We start from the raw sequence: 17,221 nt of genomic DNA, 5'->3' as shown, positions 1-17,221 counted from the left end.
TGTATTATGTGCACTATGCATTATGTGCATTATGTGTATTATGAAGAAGGGACTCTTAAAGCCACAGAGCTTATTTTTAGAGGGGCATCAGGCAGCATTAATCTTCTTAAAGGGCCATTAAACAGTGGGTCTCCTATACTGCTATTGCCTGTGCAGTGAGCGCTGGGCTGCCAAAAAGTACTGCACCCCAATACCCCTTTCACTAGACGTACAAGAGGGCCTCCTAAAAAAAGTAGCATTGAATGCAAGGCCTGGCCTGCCCCAAAGTTATATGCAGCCCAATAACCGTTTCAGCAGACGTACTTGAGGGCATCATGACAAAATTGTTCTCTTTAGAAGAAAGTGTGTCTCCCCTTACTGTTTGCTTATGGCATTGAATGCAAGGCCTAGCCTGCACCAATGTTACATGCACCCCAATAACTGTTTCAGCAGATGTACTTGAGGGCCTCAGGACAAAATTTTTCCCATTAGAAAAAAGTGTCTCCCCTTACTGTTTGCTTATGCAGTGAATGCAAGGCCTGCCCTGCACCAATGTTACATGCACTCCAATAACCCTTTGAAACCATGTACTGGATGGCAACATGAGACAAAAGTTCCCATAATTTTTTTTTTATCACCATGAATTTTGTCCATGAAGTGAATGCAAGGCCTGGCCATAATTTGCAAGCACGACAATCCCCCTTGGAAGAAACGTGGAGGAGGGTCTCATAAAAACATTTCACATTGCAAAGGAGCGTTTCACCTATACTTGGAATGTCCATACATTAAGTGCATGGGCTGACAAACATGTTCCCCTGGGGGTCTACTTTTAAAAAAAAAAATTATTTACATGCATCATAAACACCCTTGCCAAAAATTAGAGTGACTGTTGCATCACAGAATACATTCACCCTCGTGTTCTAGTGGTGGTGTCTGAAGAGACGTGGAGGATGTCCTCTTATGAATGTTTTCCCAATTTAAAGGAGCTAGTCTTCTATAATTGTAATGCCTATACACTAAGTGTGAGGGCTGACAAAGATTTCCCCCTGGGGGGTCTTTCTTTTTTTTATTCTTTACAGGCATCATAAACACCCTTGCCAAAAAATTTGAGTGACTGTTGCATCATGGAATACATTAACATTTGTGTTCTAGTGGTGGTGTCTGAAGAGACGTGGAGGATGTCCTCCTATGAATGTTTTCCCAATTTAAAAGAGCGGGTCTCCTATACTTGTAATGCCCATACACTAAGTGTAAGGGCTGATAAACATTTCCCCCTTGGGGGGGTCTACTTTTTTAAAAAAAATTCTTTACATGCATCATAAACACCCTTGCCAAAAAATTAGAGTGACTGTTGCATCATGGAATACGTTCACCCTCGTGTTCTAGTGGTGGTGCCTGAAGAGACGTGGAGGATGTCCTCCAATGAATGTTTTCCTCAATTTAAATGAGCGGGTCTCCTATACTTGGAATGCCAATACACTAAGTGCATGGGCTGACAAACATTTCCCCATGGGGGGCACATTTTTTTATTTTTATTTTACGGGCCTCATAGACACCCTTGAAAAAAATAGACTGGCTGTAGCATCACAGAACATGTTCACCCTTGCGCTCTAGTGGTGGTAGATGATGAGGATGTGGAGAAGGAAAGGGAGGACACAAAATAGCCAAAATCGGGAAATGTATACCCATGTATGGGTGTGAAGAGATGCATGGAAATACACCTCCCAAAAAGGCACTGTATTGGAGGTTATATTTTGCCGTCATTTGGTGGTGTAGAGAAGTCTTGCCCAATCCAGCCCTTATTCATTTTTATAAGAGTCAGCCTGTCTGCATTTTCATTTGACAGGCAAATGTGCTTATCTGTTATAATTCCACCAGCGGCACTAAAAACCCGCTCTGACAAAACCCTAGCGGCAGGGCAGGCCAGGACCTTCAAAGCGTAGAGAGCCAGTTCACGCCACGTGTCCAGCTTGGATACCCAATAATTAAAAGGCACAGCGGAATCACGGAGGACTTTGGTATGGTCAGCAAGGTACTCCCTCACCATCATTCAAAACATTCCAATCCTTATGACATTACCCCACGTCTCTGCGTCAGGGTGATGGGAGGGTCTAAGAAACTGTCCCAGAACGTTTCCAGTGTTGCCCTGCCACTGCTGAATTGGAGTGGTTTCTCTGTCGCCTGTACTCCTTGGTTGTCCAACGTACTGGGACGCCTGCCGCCAGCGTTTTCAGATGGGAACATTTTTCACAATTGCGCAACAATGGCCATCTGGTACTGCACCACTTTAGTACACCTGTTTGCCTCTGGGACAAGAGATTGAAAGTTCTCCTTGTAGAGTGGGTCTAAAAGTGTCACTATCCAGTAATGACTGTCACCCAAAAGTCTTACAATACGAGGGTCAAGGGAAAGGCAGCGCAACATAAACTTAGCCATGAGTGCCAGACTGGTAACAGGGAAGCCCTCCATGTTTTCAACAACTAGACGAGTGACCAAAGTATGCTCCTCCTCCTCCCTGTCCTCGGGCCATCCACGCTGAACAGACGGTATGACAGTTGTGCTTGTAGTCCTGTCTATACTGCATGAAAGTAGCTCCTGTTATTCCTCCTCCACATTGTCAACCAATTCACGTTGGGATTTGAGGCTGGGCTGTGTGTAATTACCCTGCAAGGTTCCTTGCTACATGTCCTTATCCTCCACCTGCAATGCATCTTCTTTCATTGTAAGCAGAGACTTTTTCAGAATGCAGAGAAGTGGGATGGTGATTTTAATTATGGTGTCATTGCCGCTCACCATCTTGGTGGACTCCTCAAAGTTTTGCAGGATGGTACAGATGTCTTACATCCATGTCCGCTCCTGAGGTCTTATGTGTGGAGTCTGATTTGAATAATGACGGCCTTGTTGATGCTGGTAGACAACAACTGCCCTCTTCTGTTCACAAATCCTTTCCAGCATATGCAGTGTAGAGTTCCAATGCGTGGGGACATTACACATCAGTCGGTGAGCCAGAAGCTGCAAATGCTGCTGAAGCACGGCAAGGGTGGCTGAAACTGTAGCTGACTTTCTAAAATGGGCACACAGTCGGCGTACTTTCATAAGAAGATCCAGCAGCTTCGGGTAGGTTTTGAGAAAACGCTGAACCTGTGTGAGCTCGCCTCAACTCAGAGCCGCCTCCAGGTTCTGGCCATTATCACACAAGACCATGACTGGCTGTAGGTTCAGCAGTGTCAGCCACAGATCTGACTGGTCTTTGAGAGCTGTCCACAACTCTTCAGCATTGTGCGTTTGTCACCGAAGCATATTAGCTTCAGCACAGCCTGTTGGCGCTTGGCTGAGGCAGTGCTTCCAGTTTGTGACTGATGTGCTACTTTCAGAGATGGAGGCTGAAGAGGAGGCGGAAGAGGAGGTGCAGGAGCTGTAGACTGTAGGGGCAAACCAGATTGACGTATGGCCCGCAATCCTCGGGGTTGGGAGGACATGCACCTTCCCAAGGTCTGACTGGATCCCGGCTTCCACTATGTTAACCCAGTGTGCCATCAGCGAGATGTACTGTCCATGCCCACAAGCACTTCTCCATGTCTCCATGGTTAGGTGGACTTTCCCAGTAATAGCATTGTTGAGGGTATGGCTAATGTGGTGGGACACGTGCTTGTGTAATGCCGGGATGGCACAAAGGGAGAAATAGTGGCAGCTGGGGACCGAATACCTTGAGACGGCCACTGCCATCAGGTTGCGGAAAGCTTCCGTCTCCACAAGCTTAAAAGGCAACATTTCCAGCACAAGCAGATGAGAAATTTGTGAATTTAGTACTGTGGCCTGTGGGGCGTTGGAGGCGTACTTCCGCTTGTGTTCCAATGACTGTGGTATGGACAACTGAAGGCTGCGCTGAGACAAGGAAGTGGACGTGCTCGATGATGGTGCTAGTTGAGTCTGGGTAAAGGCAGGTGCTGGGCAGGAGGCATCTTCACATGCACGGTGGACAGAGGATTGGATTTCACGCACAACAGTGGAAGAAGGAATGGTGTTCCTGCAGACACTGTTTCAGCTTGCCCACGGCCTCGACCTCTGCATGCACCATCACCATCACATCCACATCCCCATCTCTTACCATGTGCCTTGCCCATTTTAATAAAAAGGTTAATGCAAGCCTCGACTCTAATCTAATTACACAATTTGTAGGCCACAGACAGATAAGGCAAGTCAAAGAGATACCAGACTGTTCAATATGTGGCCGGTATTTTTTAATTTTTTTACCCCAAAATAGTGTATAGACCTAGGGTAGCAGATAGCCAAAAAAGTGGAATGCAGGCCTGAAAAGCAACTATTTGTAGAGCACAGAAAGACCTGGAGTCTGATGGAGATATCACACTCTTCAATATGTGGCCTGGAGTTTTTTTAAAATATCTTTTACCCCAAAATACTGTATAGACATAGGGTAGCAGACAGTCAAAAAAGTGGAATGTAGGCCTGAAAAGCAACTATTTGTAGAATACAGATAGACCAGGAGCCTGACGGAGATAACAGTCTGTTCAATATGTAGCCTGGAGTTTTTTTATTTTTTTACCCCAAAATAGTATATAGACCTAGGGTAGCAGACAGCCAAAAAAGTGGAATGTAGGCCTGAAAAGCAACTATTTGTAGAATACAGATAGACCAGGAGCCTGACGGAGATAACAGTCTGTTCAATATGTGGCCTGGGTTTTTTTTATTTTTTTATCCCAAAATAGTATATAGACCTAGGGTAGTAGACAGCCAAAAAAGTGGAATGTAGGCCTGAAAAGCAACTATTTGTAGAACACAGAAAGACCAGGAATCTGACGGAGATATCACACTCTTCAATATGTGGAAAAAGAAGCGTGTGCACTACTGGTAGGAAGGTGCTTAGGTAGGCTCCCACACCTTGATACAATAACGAAAAAAACCTAGCACTCAACTTGATGCTTAAAGTGAAGAATTTATTTGTAGTACCCAACAAACGTTTCGGTCCGTATATGGACCTTCATCAGTAACGTACTATACTGAAGCTTGAAAAAAGAGACCGTAGTGTCTCAGGGCACCTATAACCGTGTCGCCTTAAAAGAGCGCTGGGCCGGTTAGGAGACTGTGGAGGATATATCTTGAAGCGCCACGGACAGACGCGGAATCCACCGCTAGCTCTTTTAAGGCGACACGGTTATAGGTGCCCTGAGACACTACGGTCTCTTTTTTCAAGCTTCAGTATAGTACGTTACTGATGAAGGTCCATATACGGACCGAAACGTTTGTTGGGTACTACAAATAAATTCTTCACTTTAAGCATCAAGTTGAGTGCTAGGTTTTTTTCGTTACTCTTCAATATGTGGCCTGGAGTTTTTGTTTGTCTTTTTTACCTCAAAATACTGCATAGACCTAGGGTAGCGGACAGCCAAAAAAGTGGGGTGTGGGCCTGAAAAGCAACTATTTGTAGAGCACAGATAGATCTGGGGTCTGATGGAGATAGAACACTGTTAAATATGTGAATACTATTAGTTCATCAAAACATGAATTGCCCAAACGGACACTCAACATAGAATCAATCAAAAATATCCACAGGTGCAGTTGCCCAGGATAATGAGTGATAAAGGCCAAAAGACATAGTATATTAAAATAATATTTTTATTAGAGACAATATATAAAAATTATATATATTAAACAGGGCTAAAAAAACCTCCAAAGAGAGGGAAACAGACACAGGTAGTACTAATTGATGGTAGCAGAGCTGTATTAAAAACAGCTAAGTGCATTTAGATGCTGCTAGAAAGGGTAGCCACCGTAACGCAACAAAGGTGCAGTATATACAATATTGTGGAATCCAGCAGTATACTAATAAATGCACAATTGTTCTATCAAAACAGTTTGTATGCAACTACCATAACGATATACAGAGGGCAATTAGCACCAAAAGGCATCATATAAAGTGATGATTATAAACAGGACAGAACCGCTGTAATGCAGTGTAAATGACTTAATTAAATATCACCGAAATCGGCTTATATACACTGGATGCCAGAGTCCAAAATGACAAAGTCCTCACAGAGTGATAAGGCAATAAACCTAATGGTGCCAATGCCTGACTGTGCAATCTAACAATAGGAACGCTTACCACTAGGTGTGCTGTGTCCGTACTTCCTCCCGCCCGACGGGCACCGTTTCGCTGATCGCTTCTTCCGGGGGCGTGACGGTGAGGGGTTTCTACGCAATATAAGAAGGCCGTGCTGGGATGTGATTGGATGCATTTCCAGTGTTAATGGCGCATGCGTCGGGATTCCGTTCCCATAATGAAAAATGACTTCCGGGAATTGCCAGGTGGAACGCAGTGACACGCACCGCGGTCACCTGATCGGCACACCCGGAAGTCCTAGGGAATCTGACCCCACGCATGCGCACCTGGACACCAGGGAAACCAACAGAAGGGAAGGATAGTGCAAGACTAATGGACGGAACTGTATAACCCCAAAAGAGTGAACTAATGTGGTGACACTAATATTAAAATTACTAAAACATAAGCGTATTCTGTTAAAAAAGGTGCTTTTAATACAAGGTGCCTTTAGTGCATACAGAATGTGAATAATTAAAAATAAAAATAAATTTAACTGGCCTTTATAATCCCATTGTTAAAATACAAATAATCCTATACTGCATAGGGTGCTTTTAATATAAAGTGCTTTTTAGTGCATACAAAATGTGAATAATAATAAATATAACTGGCCATATAATCTCATTGTTAAAATACAAATAGTCCTATACTACATAATCCTATAATTTATATATATTAAAATAAATAAACAAAACAAATTAATACCAGACGATAAAAACTACAGCAAACATACAAATAGAAAGTCAATATCGGTGTATAAATAATTAAATAATAACTACCCAATAAATACTAGTGAATTAGACATATATCATATCGATACAAATGAAATTAATATAGTATATAATAACTAAATATATAAAAATATACAAATATAAATATAAAGCATAAAAGTGGTCCGTCTATATCCATGTATCACTCTTCTTTTTTGGCTCCCGATGATGACCTCCGAAAGGAATAGTCCCATATTTATTACTTGTGGCTAGAATATATAGTGTTAGTCATAGCCTGAGCATTATAACATCCCATATTCACAATCCCTAGTTTCGGATACTTCTGCAAAGAATAAAACAATGTATTAAAACCAAAAATAAAAAACATATAACACATTAAAAAGGAACCCCTAACCTAAGGAAACCCTTGAAAGAAACAACCAAATAACCTACAAAAAGGCATTAAATCCCAAATTTTCATTGAGGCCTTGTGGATTAAGTGTGCCCAAGCGAAAAATCCATCTGCTCTCATATTGGGCCAACACTTGACCTAAATTTCCCCCCCTAATACCCAAGTCTACCTGGTCAATCCCATAGATGACCAACCCTTTTTTTCGCTTGGGCACACTTAATCCACAAGGCCTCAATGAAAATTTGGGATTTAATGCCTTTTTGTAGGTTATTTGGTTGTTTCTTTCAAGGGTTTCCTTAGGTTAGGGGTTCCTTTTTAATGTGTTATATGTTTTTTATTTTTGGTTTTAATACATTGTTTTATTCTTTGCAGAAGTATCCGAAACTAGGGATTGTGAATATGGGATGTTATAATGCTCAGGCTATGACTAACACTATATATTCTAGCCACAAGTAATAAATATGGGACTATTCCTTTCGGAGGTCATCATCGGGAGCCAAAAAAGAAGAGTGATACATGGATATAGACGGACCACTTTTATGCTTTATATTTATATTTGTATATTTTTATATATTTAGTTATTATATACTATATTAATTTCATTTGTATCGATATGATATATGTCTAATTCACTAGTATTTATTGAGTAGTTATTATTTAATTATTTATACACCGATATTGACTTTCTATTTGTATGTTTGCTGTAGTTTTTATCGTCTGGTATTAATTTGTTTTGTTTATTTATTTTAATATATATAAATTATAGGATTATGTAGTATAGGATTATTTGTATTTTAACAATGAGATTATATGGCCAGTTATATTTATTATTATTCACATTTTGTATGCACTAAAAAGCACTTTATATTAAAAGCACCCTATGCAGTATAGGATTATTTGTATTTTAACAATGGGATTATAAAGGCCAGTTAAATTTATTTTTAATTATTCACATTCTGTATGCACTAAAGGCACCTTGTATTAAAAGCACCTTTTTTAACAGAATACGCTTATGTTTTAGTAATTTTAATATTAGTGTCACCACATTAGTTCACTCTTTTGGGGTTATACAGTTCCGTCCATTAGTCTTGCACTATCCTTCCCTTCTGTTGGTTTCCCTGGTGTCCAGGTGCGCATGCGTGGGGTCAGATTCCCTAGGACTTCCGGGTGTGCCGATCAGGTGACCGCGGTGCGTGTCACTGCGTTCCACCTGGCAATTCCCGGAAGTCATTTTTCATTATGGGAACGGAATCCCGACGCATGCGCCATTAACACTGGAAATGCATCCAATCACATCCCAGCACGGCCTTCTTATATTGCGTAGAAACCCCTCACCGTCACGCCCCCGGAAGAAGCGATCAGCGAAACGGTGCCCGTCGGGCGGGAGGAAGTACGGACACAGCACACCTAGTGGTAAGCGTTCCTATTGTTAGATTGCACAGTCAGGCATTGGCACCATTAGGTTTATTGCCTTATCACTCTGTGAGGACTTTGTCATTTTGGACTCTGGCATCCAGTGTATATAAGCCGATTTCGGTGATATTTAATTAAGTCATTTACACTGCATTACAGCGGTTCTGTCCTGTTTATAATCATCACTTTATATGATGCCTTTTGGTGCTAATTGCCCTCTGTATATCGTTATGGTAGTTGCATACAAACTGTTTTGATAGAACAATTGTGCATTTATTAGTATACTGCTGGATTCCACAATATTGTATATACTGCACCTTTGTTGCGTTACGGTGGCTACCCTTTCTAGCAGCATCTAAATGCACTTAGCTGTTTTTAATACAGCTCTGCTACCATCAATTAGTACTACCTGTGTCTGTTTCCCTCTCTTTGGAGGTTTTTTTAGCCCTGTTTAATATATATAATTTTTATATATTGTCTCTAATAAAAATATTATTTTAATATACTATGTCTTTTGGCCTTTATCACTCATTATCCTGGGCAACTGCACCTGTGGATATTTTTGATTGACTGTTAAATATGTGGCCTGAATTTTTTTGTGCCAACCAAAATTGTGTCAATATGTAGGCTGACACTAAAAAAAAAATGTTGGTGTACTAAAATTGTAAAATATTTAGCGCAATGATATGCGATGCGTGTGGCATTCAAAACACAGTGATATATATAAAAACTTTAGCTAAATATTTTTTGGCCAGATTAAGATTTTTTGGTCATCAAAATGGTGTCCAAAAATGTCTGCGCACTCACATGCCTGTGACAAAAAGCAGTTTTAAATTGCTAGATTTTCACGCTGTTGTATTAAAATGACCTGGCTGTAGTCTTCCGTGTGACCAAGCAAATAAATGTAAAAAAAAAGGGGTCTCAGGATTGCTTTTTAATAAAATTAGCAGGATTCAGGTGCCGAAAAAATTAATCCTAGCCACAGATACCTGCAGCTTGGTGTATATAAAATAATCAGCAGCAGACAGTAATGGACCCTCTTGATGTATGCAGTGAGATCTATATACTCACATACAGTGCTTGCATGCCTTGCAATGATGTGGATATGCGCACATAGACTCTCCTGCCTACCTAGCACTGCAATCAATATACCCCCTGATTAGCCCTAAGGCTGTCATCACACTAGCAGTATTTGGTCAGTATTTTACATCAGTATTTGTAAGCCAAATCCAGGAGTGGGTGATAAATGCAGAAGTGGTGCATATGTTTCTATTATACTTTTCCTCTAATTGCTCCACTCCTGGTTTTGGCTTACAAATACTGATCTAAAATACTGACCAAATACTGCTAGTGTGACGGCAGCCTAAAAAGGACTGATGGTTTATTTGGATTTGTGGATTCTGTGATGGTAGACCCACACTAACTAATAAAAGCACAAATCTGACACTATCTCAGCAGCAGCTCTCCCTACACTAGCTGAGTCTGGAGCAGAATGCGTCGAGCAGGGCGGCGCCAGGTCTCTTATAGACCTAATGATGCTGTGCGGCCAGCCAATCACTGTAATACCACAACAAAAATGCCAATGCCAGTACATGTTAGACAATCCCTGCATGTTCATTGGTGCTCTAAAGAGTGCCAAAATTGCAGGGCGGAGACCCGAGCTCCGGCCGAATAATCCCGGAAATGCTTGGTGCTTGCCGAGTACACCAAGTACAGTGATACTAGGGCGAGTAACGAGTAGTGGTGAGCACATTCGCTCATCACTAATACACATGTTAATTTTCTTTGTGTCTATTGGAATAACACAAAAAAATCTGAGGAAAAAAGGCAAATAGGACATAACTTACACAAAAAGGACCACAAAGTAGCAGGACAAAATTATTGGCACCTTCCCAAAATTGTGGGTGAACAAACTTGTTTCAAGCATGTGATGCTCAGTCAAACTCACCTGGGCCTGTTTTGGAAAAACTCACTTAGGAAGTGGAGTAGTGCCTTCAGGCGACAATGGCGTAGAACAGACCTCAGACCGGCAAGGCCGCAGCATATTTCTGTGAAGTACTCTAGGGGCTGATGCCCCAGTCTCAATCTGTACCTTGTAGACAGGGCCATTAGCATACACTCGCTCGATAACTTTGTATGGCTGTACTTCCCATCTCTCACTTAGTTTTCCCTTGGGGCATTTCTCTCTGACTAATACTCGGTCTCCAGTTTGGAGCGGTGACTCTTGAGTCGGTTTGCGGCCCGTATGTTCTTTTTCTTGCAGCTGCTGACCCGAAAACCGCCGTATCGTTTGAAATCGTTGCCGATGCTCTTTCACCCATGAGGTGACAGTTCGCTCCATCAGCTCCTCTGGCTGTTCCAAATTCAGCTCAATGATCCAGCTCTTCCAAACAACAGTAGATAGGGGGTATAACCCATGGTGGAGTGGACCCGACTGTTGTAGGTCCAGACCAATTCCGGCAGATAGTCTGGCCAACATGCCTTCTTATCCTCCTCCAACATTCTCAGCATTTGAAGTAAGGTTCGGTTGAAGCGTTCACAAGCTCCGTTGCCTTGAGGGTGGTAAGGGGTGGTCCGGGACCGCTCGATGCCATACATACGATACAATTCTTCCATCACCTTGCCTTGGAAACATGCGCCTTGGTCGGAGTGGATGCGCTTTGGGCACCCATGCACCCGGATGAAGTCTTGACAGATGGCTCACACCGCCAATTCCGCAGTCTGATCTCTAGTCGGAGTGACTACTGTGAACTTAGAGAAATGATCGGTCATCACCAAATAGTATTGCAGCCCCCGGGCCGAGTGTCCCACGAGGAGATAGTCAATCATCAAAACTTCTAGCGGTTCCTTAGTTTGTATGGTCTGGATGGGTGCCCTCTGTTTGGTACTCTTAATGAGGTCACATACTCGACATTGCCGGCAAACCTCTTCCACCACAAACTCCAACCGAGGGCAATACACATACCGCTGTAACCATTGGTAGGTCTTTGTGGGGCCAAAGTGCACTCCAAATTCGTGGGCTTCTTTAGCTACTTCTTGAGCCATTCTTCCTGGGATGCCAACTTGCCACTAGTGTTGAACATTCCGATGCCGCAAATATCGGGTATCGGCCGATATTTGCGGTATCGGAATTCCGATACTGAGTTCCGATATTTTCCGTATATCGGATACCGGAATCGGAAGTTCCCAGAATTCAAAGTGCCCGAATTCAGCCAATGAGGAATGATTAGAAGTGTGGGCACATCCTGTCTGCATGGTGGGCATGTAACTACTGGCATGGCTGTGATTGGCTGCTGAAATGATGTCATGATGCACTATAAAAGTTGCTGCCGCCATTTTGGGCTCACTCTGCTGTGAATTCAGTTAGGGACAGGACACTGTGTTCTGACTGAGGGCCAGTTTAGAGATAGCGATTTGCTTCATTGTGCTTTACCCAGGCTAATTTAGCAACCGCTGTGTGAGAACCTTGCTTTTGCCTTGCAACGCTGTTCACAGCTGTCTGCAAGGTCTCTGTGTGTGTGAGTGCACATCGCTCTGTAGTCTGTCCGCAGCCACAGCCGGTTGTAGTCAGCTCAGGGTGCTTCACTGCCTCATACTGTTCTGTTGTGAATTAGACTTTTTGGCTCCCTCTTGTGGTCACTAGTGATATGACTCTGGGATTTTCTTTCTTCAGTTTGGCACTCACCTGGGTCATTAGTCCATGGGTGTCACTATATAAACTTCCTGGATCCTTAGTCCAGTGCCTGGCATCGTTGTAATCAGATCCTTCTGTTGCTCCTGTCTGCTGGTCCTGGCTCTTGCAAAATTAAGCTAAGTCCTGCTTCTTTGTTTTTTGAGTTATTTGCTTTGCTCCTATTTTTGTCCAGCTTGTACTAAATGTGATTTCTGACCTTGCTGGAAGCTCTAGGGGGCTGGTGTTCTCCCCCCGGCCGTTAGTCGGTTCGGGGGTTCTTGAATATCCAGCGTGGATATTTAATAGGGTTTTTACTGACCATATAAGTCATCTTACTATATTCTGCTATTAGCTAGTGGGCCTCTCTTTGCTAAATACCTAGCTCATTCTTATGTTTGTCTTTTCCTCTTACCTCACCGTTATTATTTGTTGGGGGCTTGTATCCAACTTTTGGGGTCTTTTCTCTGGAGGCAAGAAAGGTATTTCTTTTCCCTTCTAGGGTTAGTTAGTTCTCCGGCTGGCGCGAGACGTCTAGAACCAACGTAGGCACGTTCCCCGGCTACTTCTATTTGTGGTGCTAGGATTAGATATATGGTCAGCCCAGTTACCACTGCCCTATGAGCTGTTTTTTTGTGTTTGCAGACTTGGTATTTATTCCTGAGACCCTCTGCCATTGGGGTCATAACAGTATGCCAGGCCATTGGCGGAAAATAAACCGCAGTTTTGGACACAGGTAACCATGTGCATGACTCCTGAACATCGGGAGGTGATTCGTTTTCTTGTTCTGCATAAAATGCATGATTTGGTTGTTTTGGGTTTGCCATGGTTACAGACTCATAATCCAGTCTTGGATTGGAAGGCAATGTCTGTGTCAAGTTGGGTCTGTCAGGGTATTCATGGTGATTCCCCGCCGGTGTCTATTGCTTCCTCTACTCCTTCGGAAGTTCCGGAGTATTTGTCTGATTATCAGGACGTGTTCAGCGAGTCCAGGTCCAGTGCTCTTCCTCCTCATAGGGACTGTGACTGTGCCATAGATTTGATTCCAGGTAGCAAATTTCCTAAGGGAAGACTATTTAATCTGTCTGTACCTGAGCATACCGCAATGCGTTCGTATATCAAGGAATCTCTGGAGAAGGGGCATATTCGTCCATCGTCTTCCCCTCTTGGTGCGGGATTCTTTTTTGTGGCCAAGAAGGATGGATCTTTGAGACCTTGTATTGACTATCGGCTTTTGAATAAAATCACTGTTAAATTTCAGTATCCTTTGCCTCTGTTGTCGGACTTGTTTGCCCGAATTAAAGGTGCCAAGTGGTTCACCAAGATAGATCTTCGTGGTGCGTACAACCTTGTGCGCATTAGGCGAGGAGATGAATGGAAAACCGCGTTTAATACGCCCGAAGGTCATTTTGAGTATTTGGTGATGCCTTTTGGGCTCTCTAATGCTCCTTCAGTGTTTCAGTCCTTTATGCATGATATTTTCCGGAAGTATCTGGATAAATTTATGATCGTTTATCTGGATGATATTCTGTTTTTTTCTGATGACTGGGACTCGCATGTAGAGCAGGTCAGGATGGTGTTTCAGGTTTTGCGTGAGAATGCTTTGTTTGTTAAGGGCTCAAAGTGTCTCTTTGGAGTACAGAAGGTTCCCTTTTTGGGGTTTATTTTTTCCCCTTCTGCGGTGGAGATGGACCCAGTCAAGGTCCGAGCTATTCATGATTGGACTGAACCCACGTCAGTTAAGAGTCTTCAGAAGTTCTTGGGTTTTGCTAACTTCTACCGTCGTTTTATTGCTAATTTTTCTAGCATTGTTAAACCTTTGACGGATATGACCAAGAAAGGTTCTGATGTTGCTAACTGGGCTCCTGCAGCCGTGGAGGCTTTCCAGGAGTTGAAGCGCCGGTTTACTTCGGCGCCTGTTTTGTGCCAGCCTGATGTCTCACTTCCCTTTCAGGTTGAAGTGGATGCTTCTGAGATTGGGGCAGGGGCCGTTTTGTCGCAGAGAGGTCCTGGTTGCTCTGTGATGAGACCTTCTGCCTTTTTCTCTAGGAAGTTTTCGCCTGCTGAGCGGAATTATGATGTTGGCAATCGGGAGTTGTTGGCCATGAAGTGGACATTTGAGGAGTGGCGTCATTGGCTCGAGGGTGCTAAGCATCGTGTGGTGGTCTTGACTGATCACAAAAATTTGATGTATCTCGAGTCTGCTAAACGCCTGAATCCTAGACAGGCCCGCTGGTCATTATTTTTCTCCCGTTTTGACTTTGTGGTCTCGTATTTACCAAGTTCAAAGAATGTGAAGGCTGATGCTCTTTCAAGGAGCTTTGTGCCTGACTCTCTGGGAGTCGCAGAACCAGTTGGTATTCTTAAAGAGGGAGATATCTTGTCAGCCATTTCTCCGGATTTGCGACGTGTGTTGCAGAGATTTCAGGCTGGTAGACCTGACTCTTGTCCACCTGACAGACTGTTTGTTCCTGATAAGTGGACCAGCAGAGTCATTTCCGAGGTTCATTCCTCGGTGTTGGCAGGGCATCCGGGAATTTTTGGCACCAGAGATCTGGTGGCTAGGTCCTTTTGGTGGCCTTCCTTGTCACGGGATGTGCGGTCGTTTGTGCAGTCCTGTGGGACTTGTGCTCGAGCTAAGCCTTGCTGTTCTCGTGCCAGCGGGTTGCTCTTGTCCTTGCCTGTCCCGAAGAGGCCTTGGACGCACATTTCCATGGATTTCATTTCAGATCTTCCGGTGTTGTTTGCCATTCACAACGTGTTCCATAGGTCTTTGTTGCGGCGGTACGTTGTACCTGTGGTTCCTTCTGTTGAGCCTCCTGCTCCGGTGTTGGTTGAGGGCGAGTTGGAGTACGTGGTGGAGAAGATCTTGGATTCTCGTCTCTCCAGGCGGAGGCTTCAGTATCTGGTCAAGTGGAAGGGCTATGGTCAGGAGGATAATTCCTGGGTGGTTGCCTCTGATGTGCATGCGGCCGATTTAGTTTGTGCCTTTCACGCTGCTCATCCTGATCGCCCTGGTGGTCTTGGTGAGGGTTCGGTGACCCCTCCTTAAGGGGGGGTACTGTTGTGAATTAGACTTTTTGGCTCCCTCTTGTGGTCACTAGTGATATGACTCTGGGATTTTCTTTCTTCAGTTTGGCACTCACCTGGGTCATTAGTCCAGGGGTGTCGCTATATAAACTTCCTGGATCCTTAGTCCAGTGCCTGGCATCGTTGTAATCAGATCCTTCTGTTGCTCCTGTCTGCTGGTCCTGGCTCTTGCAAAATTAAGCTAAGTCCTGCTTCTTTGTTTTTTGAGTTATTTGCTTTGCTCCTATTTTTGTCCAGCTTGTACTAAATGTGATTTCTGACCTTGCTGGAAGCTCTAGGGGGCTGGTGTTCTCCCCCCGGCCGTTAGTCGGTTCGGGGGTTCTGGAATATCCAGCGTGGATATTTAATAGGGTTTTTGCTGACCATATAAGTCATCTTACTATATTCTGCTATTAGCTAGTGGGCCTCTCTTTGCTAAATACCTAGCTCATTCTTATGTTTGTCTTTTCCTCTTACCTCACCGTTATTATTTGTTGGGGGCTTGTATCCAACTTTTGGGGTCTTTTCGCTGGAGGCAAGAAAGGTCTTTCTTTTCCCTTCTAGGGTTAGTTAGTTCTCCGGCTGGCGCGAGACATCTAGAACCAACGTAGGCACGTTCCCCGGCTACTTCTATTTGTGGTGCTAGGATTAGATATATGGTCAGCCCAGTTACCACTGCCCTATGAGCTGGTTTTTTGTGTTTGCAGACTTGGTATTTATTCCTGAGTCCCTCTGCCATTGGGGTCATAACACTGTTCTATCCATGGTCCTTTTTTGCAATTAGTGCAGCCTGCTGCACATTTTTTCAAATATTTCCTATTAGTGGCTTTCCATCCGTATCCAGCTAAATTGTGGAAAAACACTACATAGGATAACATGGAGGAGGTTTTTTTGGCCTTGCAGCACCGTTTACGGCTGTCTGCATGGTCTCTGTGTGAGTGCACATCGCTCTGTAGTCTGTCCGCAGCCACAGCCAGTTGTAGTCAGCTCAGGGTGCGTCTCTGCCTCATTCTGTTCAATCCATTGTCCTTCTTTGCAATTAGTGCAGCCTGCTGCATATTTTTCAAATATTTCCTATTAGTGGCTTTCCATCCGTATCCAGCTAAATTTTGGAAAAACACTATACAGGATTACATAGAGGAGGTTTTTTCGGCCTTGCAGCGCCGTTTACGGCTGTCTGCACAGTCTCTGTGTGAGTGCACATCGCTCTGTATTCTGCCTGCAGTCACAGCCGGTTGTAGTCAGCTCAGTGTGCGTCACTGCCTCATACTGTTCTATCCATTGTCCTTTTTTGCAATTAGTGCAGCCTGCTGCACATTTTTTCAAATATTTCCTATTAGTGGATTTCCCTCCGTATCCTGCTAGATTGTGGAAAAACACTATATAGGATTACACAGAGGAGCTTGTTTTGGCCTTGCAGTGCCGTTCACGGCTGTCTGCACGGTCTGTGTGTGAGTGCAGCTCACTCTGTAGTCAGTTCTGCAAAAAAAAAAGTAATAATAAAGTTCACCAAACACACCACTTTACAGTTGTGTAGGCCACATTAGCTCATATTAAAGTCTAGTCCACACTTTAGAAAATTAGTGTTTCTTATACCTGTTAGGAGCTTTTACGGAATAAGCACACTAAGCCCTTAGTACTTTTCTGCTTATCTTTATCAGTCAACCAAGATGAAGAAGGCAGGGAGTAAGGCACGTGGGCGTGGGCGTGGAGCAGGGAGAGGACATGGGGATTCTGTGCCTGCTGCAGGCACTGGTGACCTATCATCACCCAGTTTCAGCAGGGAACAGTCCTTCATGTGCAGCTTTGAAGGAGATCGCCGTACACCGCTGCTGCGTGAAGAACAAATTGAA

This window comes from Ranitomeya variabilis, chromosome 6 (genome assembly GCF_051348905.1).
Source record: "Ranitomeya variabilis isolate aRanVar5 chromosome 6, aRanVar5.hap1, whole genome shotgun sequence".
Lineage (NCBI taxonomy): Eukaryota > Metazoa > Chordata > Amphibia > Anura > Dendrobatidae > Ranitomeya > Ranitomeya variabilis.
This window is presented reverse-complemented; position numbering follows the sequence as displayed.